The sequence below is a fragment of the Balaenoptera physalus genome (assembly GCF_965194825.1).
Source record: "Balaenoptera physalus genome assembly, chromosome: X".
NCBI classification, from domain to species: domain Eukaryota; kingdom Metazoa; phylum Chordata; class Mammalia; order Artiodactyla; family Balaenopteridae; genus Balaenoptera; species Balaenoptera physalus.
In genome coordinates, this window is record NC_138903.1 from 38,903,110 (window position 1) to 38,927,165 (window position 24,056).

Here is a 24,056-nt window from a genome sequence, read left to right on the forward strand (position 1 = left end):
ACACAAAGCCAGGGAAAGAACCATTTGGAAGGATTAAGGTACTATACAGTACTCATGCAAGGCTGGGAATAGTCCCCTGAAGCAAGTCATAAGACCCTCATGTGAAAGGTACCTTCCTTTCACCTGGAGGAAAGGAGCGCCCTTATCTCCAAAGATGGAGGGACGTCCAGAGGAATCTGAATGAACAGGTCTCACTGTTTCCCCCAGTTTACTACACTCACCTCATACTCTTTTTGTCCTATCACATTTTCCCACAACTTTCCACTCTTCATCAAACCCAGCATTAAAAAATGCTCAGGTTTAACTACTTCTTTGGATCTTCATTTCCTTATGAAAGCTCCCATATCACATAACATTTATATTAAGTAAATTTGTATGCTTTTCTTTTATTAATCTGTCTTTTGTTACAGGGGCTCCAGGGAAAATTATTTTTTCTTCCTCTGTAGCCCTATACTGAGCCCTGCTCCAGACCTAATAAATTATAAAAACAAAGCATGAGGGATCAAGTGTTTCCAAGGAACATAATTACATACCAGTAGAAAAACTTTAAAATATTTATAAGAATACAAAAATATCCAGGACCCAAGGTAAAATTCACAATGTATGCATCCAATCAAAGATTTCCAAGCATGCAGAGAAGCAGGAGAACTGTATGAGAATTGACCTATATGAGAAAAATCAATCAATGGAAGATAACACAAAATTAACACAGATGCTGACATTAGCAGATAAGAACATTAAAATAGTTAGTATAAGTATATTCTACATGCTCAAAAAGTTAAGTAGAGACATGAAAGATATTTAAAAACTCAAAATGAACATATAGAAAGGAAAACTATAATGTATGACATAAAATATACACTGGATGGGATTAAAAGAGTATTAGTTATTACAGAAGAGAAGATTAGTGAACATGAAGACACAGCAATAGAAACAATCCTAAATGAAACACAGAGAGAAAAGAAAATTTAAAAAGCAAATGGTCTATATGCAAAAAAAGAACATAGACACATACCTCACATCTTACATAAAAATTAACTCAAAATGGATCATAGACCTAAATGTAAAGCATAAACCTCTAAAACTTCTAGAAGCAAATAAGGCAAAGATCTGTGTGACTATGGGTTTAGTAATGAGTTTTTAGATATAAGACTAAAAGCATGATCCAGGAAAAAAATTTGGTAAGTTGGACTTTATCAAAATTAAAAACTTTACTCTGCAAAAGACACTGTTAAGTATAGGAAAAACGATAAGCCACAAGCTAGGAGAAAATATTTGCAAATCACTTATCTGATAAAAGATATATATTCAGAATACCTAAAGTACTCAACAATAAGAAAACAACCCAATTAAAAATCGGCAAAAGATCTGAACAGACATTTCACCAAAAAGGATATACAGATGGCAAATAAGCATATAAAGTGATGCTCAACATCACTTGCTATCAGGGAAATGCAAATTGAAACCACAGTGAGATACCATCACACAACTACTAGAAAGGTTAAATGAAAGTTGTACCTGACAATACCAAGTGCTGACAAGTATACAGAACAACTGGAGTTCTCATACATTGCTGATGGGTGTGGAAAATGGTATGGCCACTCTGAAAATTTGGTATTTTCTTATAAAGTTAAACATATACGTATCATATGACCCAGCAATTCCACTACCTCAGAGAAATAAAAACTCAGTCATGTAAAAACCTGTCCATGAAAAAAACAAAACAAAACCTATTCATGAATGTTCATAGCAGTTCTACTAATAATTTTTAAAACCTGAAAATATCCCAAATGTCCATCAGCAGTTTAGAGAAACTGGGGGCTTCCCTGGTGGCGCAGTGGTTGAGAATCTGCCTGCCAATGCAGGGGACACGGGTTTGAGCCCTGGTCCGGGGAGATCCCACATGACGCGGAGCAACTAACCCTGTGTGCCACAACTACTGAGCCTGCGCTCTAGAACCCACGAGCCACAACTACTGAGCCCGCGTGCCACAACTACTGAAGCCCGCGCACCTAGAGCCCATGCTCTGCAACAAGAGAAGCCACTGCAATGAGAAGCCCGTGCACCGCAACAAAGAGTAGCCCCCGCTCGCCGCAGCTAGAGAAAGCCTGTGCGCAGCAACGAAGACCCAACACAGCCAAAAATAAATTAATTAAATAAATAAATTTATTTTAAAAAAAAGAGAGAAACTGGTATATTCATATAATAGAATACTACTCAGCTATAAAAAGGAACACATTATTGATACATGCCATTACATGGATGGATCTCAAAGGCATTATATTGTGTGAAAAAAAAGCCCATCTCAAAAGAGTATATAGTGTATGATTCCATTTATATGGAATTTGGAAAAGGCAAAATTATAGAGATAGAAAACAGATCAGTGGATACCAGCAATTGGATTAGGAGTAGAAGGAGGTTGCAACTACTTGAGGGAGTTTTTTGGGTGATGAAACAGTTCTGTATCCTGATTGTGCTGGTTGTTATACAAATATGTACATGTGTTAAAACTCACAGAACTGTACACACACACAACACAATAATATACAACTACACATCCATCAAGATGGCTAAAAGGCAAAAGACTGAGAATACCAAGCATTGGCAAGAATATGCAGCAATTGGATTTCTCATATACTACCGGTGGGATACACATTTGTGAAGTCACTTTGTAAAAATCTTTAACACCATTTACTAAATTTGAACATACGCATATCCTATTACCTAGCACGTCCACTCCTTCATATATATGTAACATAAATGCATACATATATTCACACACATACAAGTATAACAATATTCATAGCTCAAAAATGGAAACCCCTTAAATACCCATCAACAAAAAGTGGATAATAATCTGTGGTATATTAATATAATGAAATATGATACAGCAAAGAAAATGAATAAACTACTGATACATCTAACAACATAGATGGATCACAGAAACATAATATTGAGCAAAAAAACAGACCCACATATAAATGCCAACCATATGATTTCATTTTTAGAATACTCAAAAAGACACAAATCCAATGTATTATAGATATATTATAATATATTATATATATATAATATATTATATATATAGATAAATACAGTGATTATCTTTAGAGAGGAAGCAAGATTTTTAGAGACAAGCAAGCAAGATTTTTAGGAGTGTGACAACATAATGACACAGGATCATTCCTGTGGTATTGGTAATACTCTATTTAATCTTCTTCTGTCCGATGGTGACTGTTAAAGTATTACATAGCAGATTGTCAGATCTAAAGGTGTTAATGTTTATTTCTCTATGTTTTGGCCATTTGCTTTTATATTAAAGTGAATAAAGTGCAACTGTTTTGCTTTACTGATACTAATAAAATTAAAGCATAAATACTGCCTAGAAATACCAATAATAAATATGGAACATGCAAATTGCCTTCCCCAAAGTAGTGGCACTTCTGGGTTTAGCAAACCTTCACCCCATGCTGGGCTTCAGACATAGTGGGCATGAAGCCCTCATGGAAAGAATTGAGCCAACTGGCATGAATAATTTGAAAACAGAGAATAAAGAACTGGGTTGGAGTTTCTTTCCATTATTAATCCATTTTTGGATCAGTGTTGAGGAAAAAATGTAAGTAGAAGCTAAGGGAGATATTTTCTTAAGCATCCCCCACTTTCTCTTCACCCAAGTGTCCAAAAGCATTTGGTTTAATCATTTCAAGATCTCTATAACTTTGAGACAGTATTTCAAGCCTCTCAGTGTACATATTTGCTTCTTTATTCTCAATGCCTCTCACTGTGCATAGCATATAGCAAAAATCCAATCAATGCAAACGTATTTCATGGAAGAAGGAAAGTAAGATGGATAGAAAAGAAGGAGGGAGTAGTATGTTTCATAGTAGTTTTGGAAGAATTGATGGAATGGTGGTGACTCATTATTTGAAATGATAATAATAAAGTTTCCAAAATTGAAGAAAGACATGGTTCTTCACATAAAAAGGCATTTAAAGTACCAAACAAAATGAATAAAAATAAATTTCCTATAAACATCTAGTCAAACTAGAGAAAGCAAGGATAAATTTGAAAACCTTAAAAGCTACAAGAGACAAAAAGAGAAAGAGGGAGAAAAAAAGAATGCTTTCTCTGTAAAAAAAAAAAAGGAATACACTTTGGTCAAGAAGGTATTGTAAGAACAGGCTTTAAGCTTCAAGCGCATTGAAGTGATGGGTAAAATATTAAGAAGAGGAAGTAAAAAGATATAACTGAGTGTATGGACAAGATAAATATCTCAAAAACTAAAAAATTAAATAAGAACCAGAATGGTGAGTAGGGCTGAAGCCACAAGCTAGCTGGATCTTAGGGCTGAAACCAGAGATGACTAGGTACTTAGCAAATAAAAGCAACAAAGAATTAAAATCTTCATTTAAGTAGGCAGCCACAATCAAAGCCCCTCCGTGAAACCATCCCTCCTGAAAGGAGGTTGAAAAATTGCTTCTGCCAGTTTCTAACTAAGGCTTCAGCTCAGGAAACACAGCAGGCCTGGGGCATTGGAAGACAAAGATAGAGCTGCCAGCTATCTCTGTAACTGAATTAGCCCTATACCCAATATCACCACAAGATAATTACTGCCAATTGTCACATTTGACCTAGTTCCAGATGGGGTGACTAGGCAGCTTGAGACTAGGAGGGATAAAGGGAGAGAGACAGCAAGAGAGAAAAAACAAATGAACAACCTAAATAGACCTACCGTTGTTTGGGTGGGCTGGGGCCATCATCCCCATTGCTGTCAACGAGCCAAACTATGTGATCACTTCTAACATGAGTCCTGGCCTGCAGAGAATAGCTACCACAGAACTCCTTAGTAGCACTGGTGCTCTTCCCAGCAGTGCACACCTGATGGCTTAGGTATATCCTATGCCCATCTGGACCTTCCCATGGAATATAAACCTCTGGTGGATCTTCTGGCTTCACCTAATATACCCATTCCAGCAGATCCACTTCCCTGACTCTTTTCATTCCTTCCTCCACTCTTTGCCATGGCCACTCAGACATTTCCACTTTGTTTCACTGTCACTTAGGACTATCACTTGGGCTCCAAAGAGCCATACTAGTACCAACTTTGCCTCATCCCTTGGGGTTCTTGCCCAGGTATTATTTCTTTTGTCCTGAGAGAGTAGCCCCAAGTCAGTGAACTCTTGTTTCTCCTGTATTATATTCTGGTTCACTTGATCAAACACCCTCAAAACCCAATCCCCTGTGTACTCCCCTGGCTCATGCCAGTAAGTGTTAGCCAACGCTTGAAGTTCCTTTTGGGTGCAATCTTTTTCCTCCCTTATTGGGCTCAGCATAACCCCAGTTCATATATATTAGAACTTAACCCTAGTTTTCAGTCTGGCACCCAGAGAGAAGGTGAGGGAAGCTTCTGATGGGAGCACCTTTTGCCCTACAGGGGAGAGGCCTCTTAAATATCTTCCCACACAGTGGAACTGCTACCTTTTTAGCAATACCCCACATACCACTTGGGATGGGATTCTTTTTTTAGCCAAGTAGTAAATTAATAAGTCTCCAAAACCCATCTTAATACATGCTTTCTTGGACCTTTTTAGTAATGCAGACTGGACCACCTCTATATGGCTCCTGAGGGTTCAGGGGAGTTTGCTTAGCCCTAATCCTCGGAAACATCCACCCAGAAGTCTACATCCCATGTGTTAGGGTTCCACGTTTTTCCAACTAGGGTCTTGACCTTAGTGTAACAGACCTACCTTGACTGAGCATGGTCTTGTCTTTGAAGCTCCTCAAACTTCACTAACAGATTCTGATATTTTTCCTCAGCTGGTATATCTGTAAGCTAACAAGGAGGACTTCTGGTTCTCATATTTAGTGTTTATCTATATTTTAAATGCCTTCATTTGCTCATTATCACTCTTTAGGGCTTCAATGCAACTTAGTGATAATTGTCCAAGCTCATTGCCCTTGTATATATTCACCCCAGACCTTTCCAATGCTTGTAATATCAGATTGGTCATGGTGTTCCCTTTCATCAGGATGCTTTTCCAAGTCATTGCCAGTGAAAGTTTTAGCAATTGTGCCACCATACCCCACATACCAGTTGGGATGGGATTCTTTTTTTAGCCAAGTTATAAATGAATAAATTTCTAAGACCCATCTTAATGCATGCTTTCTTAGACCATTTATGATAATGAATTGTATCATTTGAAGTCCTTTGTTTAAGCAGATGCTAAGACAGAATTAGAAGTGCAAAAGATTTATTGTGGTTAATACTTTTGAACAACAAGAAGAGAGGGAATAGGAATAGACAGGGAATGCCTTACATGCTGCAGTAAATATCTGACACCTGATGAAGGAGAGGGGCAAGGGATTATGCAGAAAGAGGCTCAGACTAAAGTGCATCTCTGAGGAAATCATGGCAAGTGCAACAAGGTACTCCAGAGCAAAGACTGCTTCTAGAGGAGTTCTACCTTGGGTAGAGTTGCCCAGGATCTGGCACCCCTATTGTGCTCTGTCTGTGGTTGAACCTGCCTGAAGAAAATATGCCCTTGATTCATATACTGCAGTGGATCTCAAAGGTGCTGCCACTGAAGGCCATCAGCTGATTGTGTACCTCCCAGCTAGTTTTCTCTGAATGGAGATCTGAGGATCTGAGTGACCCACTTTCATGGCTGCCACATGATTTGAAAAAGTAATTTAAAAATGCTAATGTTCAAAATAACAAGAAAACCTATAGGGGAAAAATGGTTAACAAAATATGGGCAAGCTATTCATAGAAAAATTATGAAACCTTATAGAAGGACATAAAAGAAGTTCTGATAAAATGAAAAGACGGACCATGTTCATGGATAAGACAAATCTATAAAAAAAAAGTCAGTTCTGCCTGTTCTGATCTTTGAATTAAATGACATTATAATCACAGCATTCAAAAAAAATTTTCATTGAATTTACCAAGATAATCCTAAAATTCACATGGGTTTTTTTTGGGGGGGGTGTTTTTAGGTTCCAAAAATAAAGTCAATAAAAGAAATAAAACAAAGTGTGTATACTCACCCTAGCAGATATTAAGATTTATTTTAAAGGTATAGTAATTAGTCACAGTGAGCTATTGTTGCAGGGACAGACAAATAAACCCAGGGAACAGAATAGAGAACCCACAAACAAATGCATGCTTATATCAACATCTGATGTATGACAGAACTGTCATTACAAATCAATAGTAAGAGGTAGACTAGTCTATAAATAGTGCTGGGACAACTGGATATTTTAGCAATCTAGTGAATAACAGACTTATGGGAAGAGACTCCCCTTCCCCAGACCAGAGTTTGTGCCAATTAATTTAGGCACAGCTACAGAACTTAATGGAAGTGAGATGGCCAAACAGAGCCAGAGCAGATGCTGCATAAATTGGAATGGCTTTTTCATTTTCCTCTTCCCCTAAATTCATAAAGTATGAATACCTGCCAGAGACAATCTTGGAGCAGAAAATGAACTAATTCTGACTCTGCCATTGCTCTGTTATACTTGAGCTTATATCACTAGTCCAGGGAACTTTCATAAACAACCTGGTGCTTCTGTTTAAGGAATATTCACACAAAAAATGGGGCTGCTTTTATCGAATTGTATTCAGCAGGAACAAAGTCAATCCTTTATCTAGTGAAAGAAGGGAGAATCATGGCCCATATCAATAACTTTGCCTCCTTCTTTCCAGTGTACTGACAGCCTGTTTCTCCACAGACCACCACTTAGCTTTCTTTTAATGTCCTTTTACCTCAGTGGATCTGACACTACATTTTCTCTGTGGGCCATGATCTCAAATTCTTTCCCCACAGGTATCTATATAAAAGTAACATCCAAATATAATAAAAACCTTACAATATTATTTTAAAATAAGTTCCAAATAAAATTAAAACCTAAATGTGAAAAACAAACTACTAGTTTCAAAATGACTAGTAGGAGAATATAAATGTGACTTTAGATTTGAGAAGATTTTAAAAGATAGAAACAAAAAACTTCCTAAGGGAAAACTGATACATTTTGACTAAATATTTAAAAATCTGTATACGATAGACCATTAGAAGAGTGAAAAGGTTAGAGACAAGGTACAGACTGGGAGAAGATTTTGCAATGCATGCAAAGTATTAGCTTCCAGAATATGTAATGATGCTTACAAATCAATAAATAACACAAATACTCAATAGCTATATGGGCACAGAATATGAACAAGCAATCAAGAGAAGAGGAAATTCAATGGCCAAAACATTTTTTTAAAAAAATCCTCCCGCCTTGCTATATCAGGAAAATAAAAATTTAGAAAACAGTGAGACATCGTGTAACAGCTATCTGGTAGGCAAAAACATGATGTCTGCCAATATTATTTCTTGATGAGGATGTGGAGAAACAGTAACTTGAGTACACTGCTAGTGAGCGTTTAAACTGATAACACTACTTTGGGAGATAATTTATCAATGGTTAGAAAAGTTGAAGATGCAACCCAGTCATTTCATTTCTAATTGTTTTCTAGTAAACACTAGTGTCAGGAAGTAAATATTTTCCTGTTTCTGCACTGTTTGACTTCCTGAGTAAAGAAAATTGACATGCTAGAGAATGTTTCCTTTACCCCAGACCCACTGGCTCCTGACATTCCTAGGGTATTAGACTTGGAGCCATATGCACCCATTCAAAATGTAATGAAACTTATCTCCCTTGGAGCCATGGAGACATTCCAGGCTGAGGATGAAAAGCCCTTGTGAAATCTTCCAGATTCTCTTCCCTACTGACAGTAAGCTTGGAGGGCATGTGTTGATAGGGCAGAACCTCAAGTCAAAGCAGCCCAAATGGCTAAGTTACTGCAGGGAAAACAGTTGCCTTGGAGAGTCTTCTAACCTATAGTGGACTTTGTGTGCATGAGAAATAAAATTTATGTGACAAGCCACTAGGACTTAGAGGTTGTTTATAACAAGTCTAAGCTTAGCTTAATCCTAATACAGTAAAGTTATCCATTTTACTGACTTTTTCAAAAGAATAAGCTCTTTGATTTATTTGTTAAATATAGAGGTCTTATTTCCTATATCAACAATTTCTGCTTTTGCTTCATTTCCTTTCTGCTTCCCTAAGGCTTAATTTTGTGTTCTTTTTCTTACCTACTGAGTTTGATTAACTTATTTTATTTTTTCTTAGTTATTAATATAAATATTTAGGGCTAAGATTTATTTCTCTGAGTAATGCTTTAATTTTTATCTCATATATAGCATTTATATAATTGTACTTATTTATTTTTGAAATGATTTTTTCCCTCATATCAATTGTTTAGGAAAGAAGTTGTATTTTACTTGTATTTTGCTTTCTGTTTTTGTTGTTAATTTCAACTTTTGTGTTATTGTGATCAGGGCATATTTTCTGCTTCTATACATGCCAAAGTAAGTCAACCTTATGTATCATATTGTACAAATCTTTTGAGCCTTATTGTTGTTTTCTTCCCTGTTCTAACTTGACATATATAGAAGATTGACCCCAACAGTGATAGATTGTGCATTACTTACAAAGGCACACAAAATATTTACCAGAAATTACCGTATGTTGGGCCTAAAACAAATATCAAAGGAATTTAATCTTTCAGAGTATGTGGAAGCCAGACATCATTAACAAAAAGATAACCAGAAAATCCCCTCGTGTTGGAAAGTTAGCAACATACATTTAAATAGACAATAAGTCAAAGAACCAGTTAAAATACAAGTTAGAGAACATTCCAAACTAAATAATAATTAAAATACAAACTAACTGGGCTTCCCTGGTGGCGCAGTGGTTGAGAATCTGCCTGCCAATGCAGGGGACACGGGTTCGAGCCCTGGTCTGGGAAGATACCACATGCCGCGGAGCAACTAGGCCCGTGAGCCACAACTACTGAGCCTGCGTGTCTGGAGCCTGTGCTCCGCAACAAGAGAGGCCGCGACAGTGAGAGGCCCGCGCACCGCAATGAAGAGTGGCCCCCACTTGCCGCAACTAGAGAAAGCCCTCGCACAGAAACGAAGACCCAACACAGCCTAAATAAATAAATAAATAAAAATTTATAAATTAAAAAAAAATACAAACTAACTTGTGAAATATACCTAAAGCTATGCATGTAAGGAAATTTATAACCTTAAATGCATATATTCCATTTATTCATGAGGATATGTGAAAAGGTTCTCAACCTTATTAGTTATCAAAAAATGCAAATTAAAACCACAATGAGATACCGCTATACACCTACCCAATGGCTAAAATGAAGAAGAATGAAAATGCCAAGTATTGTGAGTCTTCACAGCAACTAGAACCTTCATATATTGCTGGTACTACTGTAACTTTATTTATACAACCACTGTTGAAAACTGGGAGTTTTTTTACTATTTACCACACAGCCCATAATCCAATAATTTTATTCCTAGATATATGCCCAAAGAAATATATATATATATATGTGCATCAAAAGTCATGTACGAGAATGCCCATAGCAGCATTATTTCTAATAGCCAAATTCAGTAAACAGCTCAGATATCCCACAGTAGGGTGGATAAATGAATTGAGTATATTTATACAAAATATAGCAATAAAAATTAATGAACTACTGCTATGTGCAATGATACTGATGAATTGCTCACATAACCAAAATGTCAGGCAAAATATACAGACATAGGAGGAGCTTCAAGATAGCGGAAGAGTAAGACGTGGAGATCACCTTCCTCCCCACAAATACATCAGAAATACATCTACATGTGGAACAACTCCTACAGAACACCTACTGAACGCTGCCTCCCAAAAGGCAAGAAACTCCCCACGTACCTGGGTAGGGCAAAAGAAAAAAGAAACAACGGAGACAAAAGAATAGGGACGGAGCCTGCACCAGTGGGAGGGAGCTGTGGAGGAGGAAAGGTTTCCACACACTAGGAAGCCCCTTCACGGGCGGAGACTGCGGGTGGCGGAGGGGGGAAGCTTCAGAGCCACGGAGGAGAGCGCAGCCACAGGGGTGCGGAGGGCAAAGCGGAGAGATTCCCGCACAGAGGCTCGGCGCCGAGCAGCACTCACCAGCCCGAGAGGCTTGTCTGCTCACCCGCCGGGGCGGGCGGGGCTGGGAGCTGAGGCTCGGGCTTCGGTCGGATCCCAGGGAGAGGACTGGGGTTGGCAGCGTGAACACAGCCTGAAGGGGTTAGTGCACCACAGCTAGCCGGGAGGGAGTCCGGGAACAGTCTGGAGCTGCCGAAGGGTCAAGAGACTTTTTCTTGCCTCTTTGTTTCCTGGGGCCTGAGGAGAGGGGATTAAGAGCGCTGCTTAAACGAGCTGCAGAGATGGGCACGAGCCGCGGCTATCAACACGGACCCCAGAGACGGGCATGAGATGCTAAGGCTGCTGCTGCCGCCACCAAGAAGCCTGTGTGCGAGCACAGGTCACTCTCCACACCGCCCCTCCCGGGAGCCTGTGCAGCCCGCCACTGCCAGGGTCCTGTGATCCAGGGACACTTACCCGGGAGAACGCACAGTGCGCCTCAGGCTGTTGCAACTTCACGCCGGCCTCTGACGCTGCAGGCTCGCCCCGCCTCCTCCGTACCGCTCCCTCCCCCCGGCCTGAGTGAGCCAGAGCCGCTGAAGCAGCTGCTCCTTTAACCCTGTCCTGTCTGAGCAAGAACAGACGCCCTCAGGCGACCTACACGCAGAGGCGGGTCCAAATCCAAAGCTGAACCCCAGGAGCTGTGCAAACAAAGAAAAGAAAGGGAAATCTCTCCCAGCAGCTTCAGGAGCAGCGGATTAAATCTCCACAAACAACTTGATGTACCTGCAACTGTGGAATACCTGAATAGACAACGAATGATCCCAAATTGAGGAGGTGGACTTTGGGAGCAAGGATATATATATATTTTCCCCTTTTTCTCTTTTTGTGAGTGTGTATGTGTATGCTTGTGTGTGTGATTTTGTCTCTATAGCTTTGGTTTTACCATTTGTCCTACGTTTCTGTCGGTCCGTCTTGTTTTTTAGTATAGTTTTTAGCACTTGTTACCATTGGTGGATTTGTTTTTTGGTTTGGTTGCTCTCCTCTTTCTTCCTTTCTTTTTTTATTACTTAAAAAAATTTTTTTAATAATTATTTTTTATTTTAATAACTGTATTTTATTTTTACTTTATTTTATTTTATCTTCTTTCTTTCTTTCTTTTTTTTCTCCCTTTTATTCTGAGCCGTGTGGATGACAGGCTCTTGGTGCTCCAGCCAGGTGTCAGGGTAGTGCCTCTGAGGTGGGAAAGCCAAATTCAAGACACTGGTCCACAAGAGACCTCCCAACTCCACGTAATATCAAATGGCGAAAATCTCCCAGAGATCTCCATCTCAAGGTCAAGACCCAGCTCCACACAATGACCAGCAAGCTACAGTGCTGGACACCCTATGCCAAGCAACTAGCAAGACAGGAACACAACCCCATCCGTTAGCAGAGAGGCTACCTAAAATAATAATAAGGCCACAGACACCCCAAAACACACCACCAGACACGGTCCTGCCCACCAGAAAGAGAAGATACAGCCTCATCCACCAGAACACAGGCACTAGTCCCCTCCACCAGGAAGCCTACACAACCCACTGAACCAATCTTAGCCACTGGGGACAGACACCAAAAACAACAGGAACTACGAACCTGCAGCCTGGGAAAAGGAGACCCCAAACACAGTAAGTTAAGCAAAATGAGAAGACAGAGAAACACACAGCAGATGAAGGAGCAAGGCAAAAACCCACCAGACCTAACAAATGAAGAGGAAATAGGCAGTGTACCTGAAAAAGAATTCAGGATCATGACAGTAAAGATGATCTAAAATCTTGATAATAGAATAGAGAAAATACAAGAAACGTTTAACAAGGACCTAGAAGAACTAAAGAGCAAACAAACAGTGATGAATAACACAATAAATGAAATTAAAAATTCTCTAGAAGGGATCAATAGCAGAATAACTGAGACAGAAGAACAGATAAGTGACCTGGAAGATAAAATACTGGAAATAACTACTGCAGAGCAGAATAAAGAAAAAAGAATGAAAAGAATTGAGGACAGTCTCAGAGACCTCTGGGACAACATTAAACGCACCAACATTCGAATTATGGGGTTCCCAGAAGAAGAAGAGAAAAAGAGAGGGACTGAGAAAATATTTGAAGAGATTATAGTTGAAAATTTCCCTAATATGGGAAAGGAAATAGTTAATCAAGTCCAGGAAGCACAGAGAGTCCCATACAGGATAAATCCAAGGAGAAACACACCAAGACACATATTAATCAAACTATCAAAAATTAAATACAAAGAAAAAATATTACAAGCAGCAAGGGAAAAACAACAAATAACACACAAAGGAATCCCCATAAGGTTAACAGCTGAACTTTCAGCAGAAACTCTGCAAGCCAGAAGGGAGTGGCAGGACATATTTAAAGAGATGAAGGAGAAAAACCTACAACCAAGATTACTCTACCCAGCAAGGATCTCATTCAGATTTGACGGAGAAATTAAAACCTTAACAGACAAGCAAAAGCTAAGAGAATTCAGCACCACCAAACCAGCTTTACAACAAATGCTAAAGGAACTTCTCTAGGCAGGAAACACAAGAGAAGGAAAAGACCTACAATAACAAACCCAAAACAATTAAGAAAATGGTAATAGGAACATACATATCGATAATTACGTAAAATGTAAATGGATTAAATGCTCCAACCAAAACACATAGACTGTCTGAATGGATAAAAAAACAAGACCCATATATATGCTGTCTACAAGAGACCTAGGGACACATACAGACTGAAAGTGAGGGGATGGAAAAAGATATTCCATGCAAATGGAAATCAAAAGAAAGCTGGAGTAGCAATTCTCATATCACACAAAATAGACTTTAAAAAAAGACTCTTACAAGAGACAAAGAAGGACACTACATAATGATCAAGGGATCAATCCAAAAACAAGATATAACAATTGTAAATATTTATGCCCCCAACACAGGAGCACCTCAGTACATAAGGCAAATACTAACAGCCATAAAAGGGGAAATTGACAGTAGCACAATCATAGTAGGGGACTTTAACACCCCACTTTCACCAAAGGACAGATCATCCAAAATGAAAATAAATAAGGAAACACAAGCTTTAAATGATACATTAAACAAGATGGACTTAACTGATATTTATAGGACATTCCATCCAGAAACAACAGAATACACATTCTTCTCAAGTGCTCATGGAACATTCTCCAGGATAGATCACACTTTGGGTCACAAATCAAGCCTCGGTAAATTTAAGAAAATTGAAATCGTATCAAGTATCTTTTCCGACCACAACGCTATGAGACTAGATATCAATTTCAGAAAAAGATCTGTAAAAAATACAAACACATGGAGGCTAAACAATACACTAATAAATAAGCAAGAGATCACTGAAGAAATCAAAGAGGAAATCAAAAAATACCTAGAAACAAATGACAATGAAAACACAATGACCCAAAACCTATGGGACACAGCAAAAGCAGTTCTAAGAGGGAAGTTTATAGCAATACAATCCTACCTCGAGAAAGAAGAAACATCTCAAATAAACAACCTAACCTTACACCTAAAGCAATTAGAGAAAGAAGAACAAAAAACCCCCAAAGTTATCAGAAGGAGAGAAATCATAAAGATCAGATCAGAAATAAATGAAAAAGAAATGAAGGAAACAATAGCTAAGATCAATAAAACTAAAAGCTGGTTCCTTGACAAGATAAACAAAATTGATAAACCACTAGACAGACTCATCAAGAAAAAAAGGGAGAAGACTCAAATCAATAGAATTAGAAATGAAAAGGGAGAAGTCACAACTGACACTGCAGAAATACAAAGGATCATGAGAGATTACTACAAGCAACTCTATGCCAATAAAATGGACAACCTGGAAGAAATGGACAAATTCTTAGAAATGCACAACCTTCCGAGACTGAATCAGGAAGAAATAGAAAATATGAACAGACCAATCACAAGCACTGAAATTGAAACTGTGATTAAAAATCTTCCAACAAACAAAAACCCAGGACCAGATGGCTTCAAAGGTGAATTCTATCAAACATTTAGAGAAGAGCTAACAGCTATCCTTCTCAAACTCTTCCAAAATACAGCAGAGGGAGGAACACTCCCAAACTCATTCTACGAGGCCACCATCACCCTGATACCAAAACCAGACAAAGATGTCACAAAGAAAGAAAACTACAGACCAATATCACTGATGAACATAGATGCAAAAATCCTCAACAAAATACTAGCAAACAGAATCCAACAGCACATTAAAAGGATCATACACCATGATCAAGTGGGGTTTATCCCAGGAATGCAAGGATTCTTCAATATACGCAAATCAATCAATGTGATACACCATATTAACACACTGAAGGAGAAAAACCATACGATCATCTCAATAGATGCAGAGAAAGCTTTTGACAAAATTCAACACCTATTTATGACAAAAACCCTCCAGAAAGTAGGAATAGAGGGAACTTTCCTCAACATAATAAAGGCCATATATGACAAACCCACAGCCAACATCGTCCTCAATGGTGAAAAACTGAAACCATTTCCTCTAAGATCAGGAACAAGACAAGGTTGCCCACTCTCACCACTATTATTCAACATAGTTTTGGAAGTTTTATCCACAGCATTCAGAGAAGAAAAAGAAATAAAAGGAATCCAAATCTGAAAAGAAGAAGTGAAGCTGTCACTGTTTGCAGATGACATGATACTATACATAGAGAATCCTAAAGATGCTACCAGAAAACTCCTAGAGCTAATCAATGAATTTGGTAAAGTAGCAGGATACAAAATAAATGCACAGAAATCTCTTGTATTCCTATACCCTAATGATGAAAAATCTGAAAGCCTAATTAAGAAAAGACTCCCATTTACCACTGCAACAAAAAGAATAAAATATCTAGGAATAAACCTACCTAAGGAGACAAAAGACCTGTATGCAGAAAACTATAAGACACTGATGAAAGAAATTAAAGATGATACAAATAGATCGAGAGATATACCATGTCCTTCTTGGATTGGAAGAATCAACATTGTGAAAATGACTATACTACCCAAAGCAATCTACAGATTCAATGCAATCCCTATCAAACTACCCCTGGGATTTTTCACAGAACTAGAACAAAAAATTTCACAATTTGTATGGAAACACAAAAGACCCCAAATAGCCAAAGCATTCTTGAGAAAGAAAAACGGAGCTGGAGGAATCAGGCTCCCTGACTTCAGACGATACTACAAAGCTACAATAATCAAGGCAGTATGGTACTGGCACAAAAACAGAAATATAGATCAATGGAACAGGATAGAAAGCCCAGAGATAAACCCACACACATATGGTCACCTTATCTTTTATAAAGGAGGCAAGAATATACAGTGGAGAAAAGACAGCCTCTTCAATAAGTGGTGCTGGGAAAACTGGACAGCTACATGTAAAAGAATGAAATTAGAACACTCCCTAATACCATACACAAAAATAAACTCAAAATGGATTAAAGACCTAAACGTAAGGCCAGATACTATAAAACTCTTAGAGGAAAACATAGGCAGAACACTCTATGACATAAATCACAGCAAGATCCTTTTTGACCCACCTCCTAGAAAAATGGAAGTGAAACCAAACATAAACAAATGGGACCTAATGAAACTTCAAAGCTTTTGCACAGCAAAGGAAACCATAAACAAGACAAAAAGACAATCCTCAGAATGGGAGAAAATATTTGCAAATGAAGCAACTGACAAAGGATTAATCTCCAAAATTTATAAGCAGCTCATGCAGCTCAGTATCAAAAAAACAAACAACCCAATCCAAAAATGGGCAGAAGACCTGGGTAGACATTTCTCCAAAGAAGATATACAGATTGCCAACAAACACATGAAAGAATGCTCAACATCATTAATCATTAGAGAAATGCAAATCAAAACTACAATGAGATACCATCTCACACTGGTCAGAATGGCCATCATCAAAAAATCTACAAACAATGAATTCTGGAGAGGGTGTGCAGAAAAGGGAACCCTCTTGCACTGTTGGTGGGAATGTAAATTGATACAGCCACTATGGAGAACAGTATGGAGGTTCCTTAAAAAACTAAGAATAGAACTACCATAGGACCCAGCAATACCACTACTGGGCATATACCCTGAGAAAACCATAATTCAGAAAGAGTCATGTACCACAATGTACATTGCAGCTCTGTTTACAATAGCCAGGACATGGAAGCAACCTATGTGTCCATCAACAGATGAATGGATAAAGAAGATGTGGCACGTGTATACAATGGAATATTACTCAGCCATAAAAAGAAACGAAATTGAGTTATTTGTGGTGAGGTGGATGGACCTAGAGTCTGTCATACAGAGTGAAGTAAGTCAGAAAGAGAAAAATAAATACCATATGCTAACACATATATATGGAATCTAAGAAAAAAATGGTCATGAAGAACCTAGGGGCAAGATGGAATAAAGACACAGACCTACTAGAGAACGGACCTGCGGATACGGGGAGGGGGAAGAGTAAGCTGGAACAAAGTGAGAGAGTGGCATGGACATATATACACTACCAAATGTGAAATAGATAGGTAGTGGGCGGCAGCCGCATAGCACAGGGAGATCAGCTCAGTGCTTTGTGAACACCTAGAAGGGTGGGATAGGAAGGGTGGGAGGGAGGGAGACACAAGAGGGAAGATATATGGGGACATATGTATATGTATAACTGATTCACTTTGTTATAAAGCAGAAACTAACACACCATTGTAAAGCAATTATACTCCAATAAAGATGTTAAAAAAATAAATAAATTTTAAAAATAAAATAAAATAAAATATCCAGACATAAAAGAATACATACTGCACGATTCCATTATATATCAAATTCAAACACAGGCAAAATTAATCTTTGGGTTTGAGAATTAAAATAGCAGTTACCTCTGGGAGGAGAGTGGGGTTAGCGCCTGGGAGGGGGCAAAAAAATCACTTGTGGAATGCTGGTAGCGTTCTAGTTCTTGATCTGGATAGTAGTTCATATTGTGATTCTTTCTTGAGCTGAAACCTGTGATTTATGTTCTTTATTTTATGGATTCTACGTCTTTAAAATGTGAAACAACTGAATTGGAAATTACTATTTTGTCATATATGTTTGATATGAAAAGGTAAATACTGATCTGAACCAAATCTGAGTTGCAGAACCAGACATAAGAGAATGCTTAGACTGAAAGAAAGAAACAGTTCAAATTTGCAAGTGGCCACTGCATTAGCTCCCATGAGAAGCCTGAACTCATGTTTTGAAAGAGGAATGAGCAATCCATACTTTAGGGTTCTGAAGTGTTACTAACTCATAACATTTCTGACACTGAAAGAGGGATTTTTTTTTCCTCTTGACACCAAAGAGCAAGGTGTCTTTTCCAACACTATTTCTCCAAATCTCTGACACCAACTAAGTGTCCAACAATTCAGTTCTTGCACTAACTACCCAGAGTTAGCACAGACCCCGTAGCTTAAGGGCTCAATCCCACAAACCTGCCCCCACTTCAGACACCAATTGCAAGTATTAGATGCCCAAATTACCCATACTTCTGTTTGACTTGGCTAAAAATTGGGGGTTTCCATGACCCCTGCCTCAGGTTCAATAATTTGATAGAGCAACTCACAGAACTCAGGAAAGTGCTTTACTTACTATTACCAGTTTATGGTAAAGGATACAACTCAGGAACAGCCAAATGGAAGAGATACATAGAGCACGGTGTGAGGGAAGGGGCACCGAGCTTCCATGCCCTCTTTAGATACAACATCTTCCTAGTACCTTGATGTGTTCATCACCTGGAAGCTCTCTGAACCCATTGTTTAGAGGTTTTTATGGAGGTTTCATTACATAGGCATGATTGATCAAATCATTGGCTATTGGTGATCATCTAAATCTTCACCCCCAATCCTTTCCCAAGAGGTTGGGGGTGGGAGATGGTCGGGGCAGTGGTGGAGCTGACAGTTCCAACTCTAATCATGAATTGGTTTTTCTGGTGACCAGCCCCCATACTGAAGCTATCTAGGGGCTCCAGCCACCAGCAATCTCATCAGCATACAAAAGACATTCTGATCACTTAGGAGATTCCAAGGGTTTTAGGAGCTATGTGCCAAGACAAAATATATATTTCTTATTGTATCCCAGGGCTGTTAAGTACTAAGTGCTACCTGATTCTTCCCCCAAATAATTCAGTTTTATTCACATTAAACATTTCCTCTTTTATTTAATCCCCTTCTGTAATTTTACTCTTAGTGGTCCTGCTAATTTTTACAAATGTCTAATTTTCTTAGCTCCTTTCTTTCTCCTACATCCCACAACTTCTTTGCTCTAGCCTCAAAATGAATTAAGAATCAACCACTTCTTACACTTTGATCAGTCTGCCTGGTCAAAGCCACCTCACCTTTCCCTTGAAGAATAAAATATATTCCTAACTTAGTGTCTCTGTTTCTAACCCTGCCCTCTGGTCTAGTCTCTACAAAGAAGCCAGAGGGATCTCAACAAAGGTAAGTTAGATAAAGTTACTCCTCTATTCAAAACATTCCAATGGCTTCCCATTCACTGAAAGTCAAATTTGAAACCTTTAGCCTAACCTACAAGACCCTACAAGATCTGACCCCATCTCTTACCCCTCTCCCCTCACTGGTCTCCTTTCTACTTCTCTAACATAATTAGTATGGTTCTACCTCAGGGCCTTTGCACTTGGTGTTCCTCCAACCTGGAATTCTCTTTCTACAGATGGGAAGTTCCAGATTTGGGGCAGGAAAATGCAAAGTGAGCCTAAGAACATCTCAATGTACTGGAAAACTAGAAAACACTCAAAGACTAATGGGATCATGTCAAAAAGATATAGGAGCTGCCTTGAAAGGGCCCCTACTGGCAAAAAGTGGGACAATTTGAACATCAAAAAAATTAAGTAACAGTAATTTATTTTAGCAAAATGAATAAGGAAAAATCTTTGAGTCCATAACAATATGGAGAGAGAGAGAGAGAGAGAGCCTCTTTTCTTGAAAAGTATGCCAGCTAGTAAATGTAAAATTTATGACAAAATTATAAAACTACCATTTTGCAATTCCCAATGTAATATATAATTCAGGAAGGATCATCAATGGATACTAAGACTATTAGATGAAAGCTATTAGGGAAGAGAATATTTACATGGTGCTAATCAATGTGTTAGCCCACAGATTACTTAGAATTGCAAAGGGGGAAAATGTACTTTCACAATGGAGGAACTGTAAATTTCTTACCTTAACCAAAGGATCAAACCTAGCATCTACTGATAGTGAGTCAACCTGGAATTAGGAGCTTCTTGATATCATGCAATATGAAATACACAATATCACTTAATCAAGATTCTAGATCTAATGTTTTGTCTGTATCACAGACTGAGAGAGGGCAAGTTAAATTACATCGTGAAGAAACAATCAGATAAATCAAGCATGTGGGACATTCTATAGCAGCGGTCCCCAAACTTTTTGGCACCAGGGACCAGTTTTGTGGAAGACAATTTTCCATGGACGGGGTGAGGGGATGATTCAAGTGCGTTACATTTATTGTGCACTTTATTTCTATTATTATTACATTGTAATATATACTGAAATAATTATACAACTCACCATAATGCAGAATCAGTGGGAGCCCTGAGCTTGTTTTCCTGCAACTAGATGGTCCCATCTGGGGGTGATGGGAGACAGTGACACCCGAAGTGTGTTGCTTATGTCCAGTCTACTCCATAAGATGCAGCTTCATTGTCACTTGCCATTCCCTGTGGGGTTTTGATATGAGTCTGCAAGCAGTTGATTTATTATGGTCTCTGTGCAGTCAAACCTCGCTGCTAATGATAATCTGTATCTGCAGCCACTCCCCAGCGCTAGCATCACTGCCTCAGCTCCACCTCAGATCATCAGGCATTAGATTCTCATAAGAAGCGTGCAACCTGGATCCCTCACATGTGCAGTTCACAGTAGGGTTCGTGCTCCTATGAGAATCTAATGCCGCTGCTGACCTGACAGGAGGCAGAGCTCAGGCGGTAATGCGAGCGATGGGGAGCAGCTGTAAATACAGATGAAGCTTTGCTCGCCCGCCCACGGCTCACCTCCTGCTGTGCAGCCCGGTTCCTAACATGCCATGGACCGGTCTGTGGCCTGGGGGTTGGGGACTCCTGTTCTATAGGACAGCTGGCCTAGAATCCCGGTTAGAGGAGGTCATTGAGAGAATGTGACCACTGGTTCACACGGGAGTTGGACCTGGGCAACAGAAGGCTCCTAACCTCTTCCCCTATCCTTGGAATGTACATAACGCCCACTGTTCCCACACTATGAGCTCTTTAAAGGACACAGCCTTGAGAGAGTAAGGTGTTAAGACTATCTGAACAGTAAACATGAATGAACCCCGCTAAAGCCCCTACGTCAACTTTTAAGTTTCTGGTGGGCGAGTGTGGAGGTCTGTTTTGTGGCCGCCCAATGCAAGCCTCACATGTAAGTTCCCTTGCTTGTTAAGACTGCCACCTACCAATCAGGAGTGCTCTGCCTCTTTCTTTGGTCTCTCCTTGCCCTCTGTTTATGGGGGCCAGTGTGTGAACCAACAATCCTCAAAGCTAATGTCATTAAAATGAGGGTGGGAAGAAGCATAACAGTGTAATGCAATGCATGAATTGCGATTGGACCCTGGTTTGAAAAAAAATCACCATAGAAGACATTCTTGGGACAGTGAGAACAATCTTAACATGGACTTGATATCAGATCATATTACGGAATTATTGTTAATATCTGTGGGAAATTGTTTATCAGAACTAGTAATCAAAACTTCAAAATTTAAAATTTAGACACAATTTGTTCCCTATTTGGTTGGCACTGATTTTAAAAAATTCTAAGAATTTTAATTCTAAATGATTAAAAAGAATTTTGGTGGTGTGGCAAAATGGATTCTGCAGTGCAATGTCCCATAGTGCATGTGCATAATATCTGTCCTCTTAAGCCATTTCCAGAAATTGATTTTTGGAAATTAGCCATGGATATACATATGGAAATAATGTTATAACCATTCTGCATTTACAGAATCAAACAATGTTCAACAATAAGGTATTGGTTAAATAAGAGACTAGTGTGTAGTCATTAAAAATGATAATACAGTAAAGACATATATTTATTGACAAGGATGGAATTTCATGTTACAGTATATCAATGAAGAAAATGAATTACAAAATAGCACATAGAGTTTGAGTCTACTTTATCATATATTTATTTATAAGAATATGCTCAAGAATGGAATGATATAAAATGCAGACTGTATGTATCTTTCAGTAGCAAAATTGCATTTGGCTTATTTGTGCTTATCTGTATTTTTGAAATTTTCAAAGTAGCATATATTTCCGTATAATGAAGTTATCTAAGGTAATTTCTTTTTGAAAGCCTTTCTTTAGGTTTTGAGGCACATTAAAACATTAATTAAACGTTAGAAGGGAAAGCCCTTAAAATGACCCAAATGTGTGTCTAGCAGTGAACAAGAAGTCATGTTTGGAGTTCTACTGGATTATTAATTACAGCATATAAATATTATTTCTTGGAAAGACAATGTAACACTCTAGGCCTTTTTCCAGGATATGCAGCAACAGCCCTTGAATCGCAGATACCGCAGAATAATTTGATATTTGAAATCCCAGTTGCATGTGATGTTGACTAGTTTGACCTGCTTCCAAACTCGCAGGCTCAGAGCAAGAGATGTGGGCAAGACTCTCAGAGACCAGCTTGGTCATAGGGATGGTGATTAAAGTTAAAAATTAGATTAGAACCAGATCCTGGGCTAACAAATACTTAAACTGATGTCCTTTAAGTATTTAACATTTGTTTATTGGAAGTGAGACAGAAGCTGCTTTTCAATCAGTCAAAATTGTATCCTTGTTTTATGAAAATAAGGGATTTATTAAAGTTTACCTTATCTTTAATTTTGTTATTCCATACTGTTCTTACCATAAATGGATGTCATAAACCAATCATGCTAAGGATATGACAAGTACATTCATGCTCTGGGGCCTTTGCACTGGCTAACACCTCCATCTGGTAGGCTCTTCCTCCAGATACTGCATCTAAACTTTTTACTGCCTTCAAGTCTATGTCAAATGTCACCTAATCATGGTTTAATTTAAAATGTCTTGTTCGATACTTGTGTTCTATTTTTCTTGCTTTCATTCTGAGAAAAATTACTCCTTTCTTTTTTTTAGGGCTTGCTCTCTGTTTTTCTTTTGTGATTTTTTTTCTCCCTTAACCAGATATCTTCTTGGGAGGCATATTAAAAGTTTTAAAATTTAGATAATGAAGTAGATAATTTGCCCCCAGTGAACAAAAACTGTATCACTGTTATTATGTTTGCAGAATTTCAGCTAATTCTGCTTATCAACACCATATGACTCAGCTGACCAGGTACAACTTATACCTATTTGTCTCAAAAATACTGAAGAAGAAAAAGATACACTGGCTCTGACTCTGGTAACTAGTATTTCTACTTATATAACTTATCTATTGCTGTGTTATGTAGGGGTAAATAAACTTTTTCTCTATCCTCTCAGGTTCAGTACCTGGGACCTGTGAATTAAACTAACAAAAGATAGATTAGCAAGAGAAAAAAAGTTTATTTACATATGCAATATTGCATACACACAGGAGTATTCAGTGATGAGTAACTCAAAGAGTAGTTAGAATTGGGGTTTATATTAACCATCTTAATAGGTGAAAGGGAGGGGAAGGAAAGGGACTCAGGGGAAAACAAATGAACTTTTGGAAAGATAAATGGGCCCTTAGGAGAACAGATGGGCAATATGATAGTCTTGTGATAATGTTTGTTTGGGTGTGGTGCTGACTTCTTGTCTCCTGTTTCTGGGGAGGGAATTATAACAACTGAGTTCTTTTGGGAGGCTCTGCTTTTAGATAGATAAGGGAAACTCTGAGAAAGCTTCTTTCTGCATCTGCTGAGTCTCAATTACCTTCAGGTCAGAATAATCTTTATG